Here is a 5,000-nt window from a genome sequence, read left to right on the forward strand (position 1 = left end):
TTGTTGCATCAGAAATAGTGTGGTTTCAATGAATTTAACGTTTATTTTGACTGCAAACCAACCGATTTAGAGATTTACTATGTATACCCTAGTTCATCCCACCAATTATGGGGGACACCCTTTAGGAACCGGGGTTTTGGGTGGGGGAAGGGGGGGGAGGGTGTTGGGGCATTGAATGATATTGCAATAAATGAATAATTAATGTTCCAGCACCCCTCCCCCATACCCCTAACTAGGCCTACCGGGGGGAGGGGGGTAGGGCCCCCCAGCGACCCCCCCTTGAAGCCACAGTAATTTTCAGGGCACCACAGAACCTAACAAACCCACCTAACCTAACCTAGGGGCCCTGTACCCCTACCGGGGGGGGCTTCGCCCCCCCCTGCGACCCCCCCCTTATGGCCACAGTAATTTTCAAGGCACCACAGAACCTAACAAACCCACCTAACCTAACCTAGGGGCCCTGTACCCCTACCGGGGGGGGGGGGGCTTCGCCCCCCCTGCGACCCCCCCTTATGGCCACAGTAATTTTCAAGGCACCACAGAACCTAACAAACCCACCTAACCTAACCTAGGGGCCCTGTACCCCTACCCGGGGGGGGGGGGGGCTTCGCCCCCCTGCGACCCCCCCTTAAGGCCACAGTAATTTTCAGGGCACCACAGAACCTAACAAACCCACTTAACCTAACCTAGGGGCCCTGTACCCCTACCGGGGGGGGGGCTTCACCCCCCCTGCGACCCCCCCTTTAACCAGGGGTAAATTTGAATATATATATTTTGTTAAATCACTTCTTACCTTAAACGGAAGATGACGATGAAGATGTGGAAGGTTGTGGTTGACCCTCCTTTACAGATTTGGTACAATACCACACATGTCTATCCTCACGAAAATGTAAAGCCGAATCACATTTACCACACTGGACACTTAAAGGTAATACGGAATGCTCCCTTAGAAAACGATTCACTACTTCAGGAGTTCCATTATAATTCCCATGAAATCTGCCGATCACATCAAAATAGGAATAACGACATATTTCACACAACCGTACCGGAGGATCCATGACAGTCAAGTGACGTGTGATGAAAATATAGAAACCGGAACTTTTGAAAACCGAAAACAAACGACAATCACGGGTTTCTCCCATAATGAAATAGGGAAAAAAACAAAATACTATCGTTTACAATGTTATATTCACGAAAAGCAGATCCTTGAAACAAGACTGAGAGACCAATGAATCGTCCAATAATAACCCTTGAAAAGAACCCAGTAGTATTTAGATTGGAGGAGCGACATTAGTGGGAGGAGCAAATGCGCATTCAAGCAAATATTGTCACATTGCGCAATGGGGAGGAGCCAAGTAAGATGAAAACAGATATACAAACGAACAAGAGCTACCTTGCGTGCCCATGGAAAGATATACACTAAACTTAGAAAAAGTCAAGACCTTCAATTCCTGAAATATTTTTTTTCTCTGTAAGTATGCATTAGCGACAATAATGTATTGAGAAGAAGTGTTTTGTTATCACGTGCTTTACTAGGAAAATATATTGATATAATACATTTCCCAATTTGGTTGAATCCAAAACTTTACCGAAATAATTCCTTTGCCGGTGACTAAGAATGGAAATGGTAAGCAAAGGCTTGTTTTTTATTACAAACTTTTTAAGGATTTAATCAGTCTACAGTCTGCTTATCGCATAGAAATCTATTAAACGCTGCCAATATCTTTCTCATTGGGGAAAAATTTAAAAAGTTTTTATAATGGATTATCTTTAGATATTTTTGAAAGCGGCGGTACATCTTTACTAAAGTTCTTAAGTCTGTTAGATATTGGAGACCTAAGGAAGTGAAAGTTGACGTATTTTTAGATGATGGCATAGCTGCGGATGGTTGTTTTGAAGGGGCATTGGATGCTAGCTATTTACTTTAAAAGCTTCAAGATTTGGATTTATTTACAAGAAAGTATAATTGGTTTTCAGACTCTAAATTATATGTGGAAAGGTTTACAGTGGACGAATACTGAAGGCAAATTTCGTAACTACAGTATTAGGATAAACTATGTCCTTAAAGACCTTGTTTAGATGCCAAACCTTCTGAATTAACAAAAACGTTATTTTAACGAATATCTATTGGACAGAATTGTCTGTTACATAATTTCCACGAAATTTGTCGTGAGAGGTATTGTTAAAATGAAAACGGTAAAGTATTTCTGTATTTTTACATATTGAGCAAAGCTAGTTGGGAACTTAATGGGGAAATATCAGATGCTCTACTTGAGATCACGTTTTGACGCAGAAATTCATTCTTTTCATTTTGGTCGTTACTTTAACTATATACTTGCATCAGACTTATTTAACCTATTACTTCATTGTGACGCCTAAGATGTAGGCAGTTTATCACTATATTGTGACGCCTAAAATGTAGGCAGTTTATCACTATATTTTGACGCCTAAGATGTAGGCAGTTTATCACTATATTGTGACGCCTCAGATGTACTGTAGCAGCTTAGCACTATATTGTGATGCCTCAGATGTAGGCAGTTTAGCACTATATTGTGACGCCTCAGATGTAGGCAGTTTACCACTATATTGTGACGCCTCAGATGTAGGCAGTTTAGCACTCTATTGTGACGCCTAAGATGTAGGCAGTTAATTACTATATTGTGACGCATCAGATGTAGGCAATTTATCACATTGCGAAGCCTCGGATGTAGGCAATCTTATCAATATATTGCGACGCCTCATAGGAAATTTACCGCTATATTACGACGCTTCAGATCTAGGAAATTTACCGCTATATTGTGACTCCTCAGATTTAATAGTTATATTGTGACGCCTCTGGTGTTGGGAAATTTATATGTTGTGACACCTCAGTAGTAGGTTTGGAGTAATTCTGAAGTTTTTAGCGATGGATACAGCGCATTTTTTTTTATCATGAAAAGAGTGGTTGGAAACTGGACAAATGAATCTTTAAAATTAAACATGAAGGAGCAGGAGGCAGTCGACAGAATTATGTAAAGTACTTTGGCAATGTTTGAACGTTGTTCCAGATTAAAAAAAAAAAAATTCGATTTTAATGCAAGTAGGTAGCAAAAAGCCAGATTTGGAAATCATAGAAAACCAAAGAATTTAAACTTGTACTGAATACACTGTTCAGGTCATCAATGTATGTAAGCCCAGAAAGAGTACAAAAGAGCGGATTTTTTGAAGTGTTGTCAACTAACATGGATGAATGGTCAATTCTTGCTTACATTTTTCAGAGTTATGGACTTGTGAGAGTTATTCATTCTTTCGACTGTTTTGCCACTTTTAAAAATATGTTGAGGTTTTTCATCTCTAATATTGGTGTCCCGGTACAGAGGGAATTGATGCTTTAACTTGAGGTTTGGTGCTTTATACCAAAGGTTATTAATAAAATAAAGGTAAACATTCTTAAGTAGAATATTCCAGAGTGAAAGTCCTCTCCATCTTGACAGTTGATATTAACGAGGGAAACTTTATTGTTAAACTTTGAGTGTTTACGTAACAAAAGGTTTATTACACACGGCAAAGATAAAAAAAAAAAATAAAATAAAAAATAAAAAAAAAATGGAAAATTTTTCGCTGAAATTTAACTTTGATATAGAAGGTAAAGGGTTTTTGAAATTATAAGTATATATGTACAATGTTTTATTTTTGGAATCTGCTTTCCAGGATCGTGAATGCAATGAAATGCCAGCTGTCGTCTTTAACGGTGGCATCTAATTTGGACAGGAAATTGGGGGACCTCAGTTGTCATGGGCATCTTCTATCATCGATGAATGACAGCACTGACAAAGCCTACCAACTTGTCTTTCAACAAAGAAAAACTTACAATAATGGTCACGAGCAAAGCGAAATGCCATTGTATGTTGCTTTATTTATGATGCTTTTATTAGATTCCGGTGCTTTAGTAATCTCCAGTGATCAAGCTATTTATGCCATAAAGTGCATGCATGAAATGAGGGGTTACATAGATCCAACGGAAAATTCAATTGTTAAATCTTTGCAAGCACCTGTGAAACATTAAGCTGGTAGATCTGTGCATACAAAGGATCTTTTTGATAATATGGTGTTGCAGAATCCGTGCGGATTATATTTTCCTATATTGACAAACTTCTTTATTATTCTGATAGATCATTAAAGTTTTCTTATCTGAGATTTGGGGAATTAAGTTTATTGTAATTTGAAGATTTCTTAGTTGAACAGAAAAAAAAATGAAAAATCACCAATACTGTGGAGTTTTTGATATCGGAAGTTGTCACAAATGCTTTTCCATATTTGATGTATTTTGCTTGATACAGAGGAAGCTGGAATGATTTTGTCCTTTGATCGATTTATCTTAAGTTTTTTAAAAGCTCCTGTAATGTAACCAAACAGAATTTTTTGTTAAAACTGTGGCTACAAGTTCAAACATCGCAAACGATAACGTCAATGATAGGTGTCTTCATAGACATGAGTGTTGGTAGTCTGTTTCAAGTAAACATGTTTGTCAAAGGCTTCAAAAAGAGGTTAAATGTGTAAATCATTCAATCGGAACATTTATTTCTTTCTCTCCATGTCTTTCCTTCTCTCCCTTTCTTTGGTATTATCTAGGGTCAATTTAATGTTTTATTATGTTTATACCTGTAGAGAATGCGCTGTGAAGTGAGGACTAGAATTTTTTCGCGTTACGAAGTATGGCGAAAAATAATTGTCCTAACGACATGTAAGCAGATCTTAAGTGTCTTGTTACTTAAGTTCAGTTGTTATGTAGGCAGTGGCCAATGAGAATTTAGTGTTGGGTGAAACTTATTCGATGTTTGAAGAGGTATTTAGTAAGTGGTCACTTTCTAGCGCACGCTAGCCCGAGCAAGTCGAATTTATTATTAATATTATTATTATTATTTATTAGTAGTACAAGAGTGAGGTTCCACCACTCAAATTTGAGTTACTCTGCATTATTGCCGTGGATACACAGGTTTCCATAGTTTTTTCAAACCTTG

The sequence above is a fragment of the Palaemon carinicauda genome, chromosome 8 (genome assembly GCF_036898095.1).
Source record: "Palaemon carinicauda isolate YSFRI2023 chromosome 8, ASM3689809v2, whole genome shotgun sequence".
NCBI classification, from domain to species: Eukaryota; Metazoa; Arthropoda; class Malacostraca; order Decapoda; family Palaemonidae; genus Palaemon; species Palaemon carinicauda.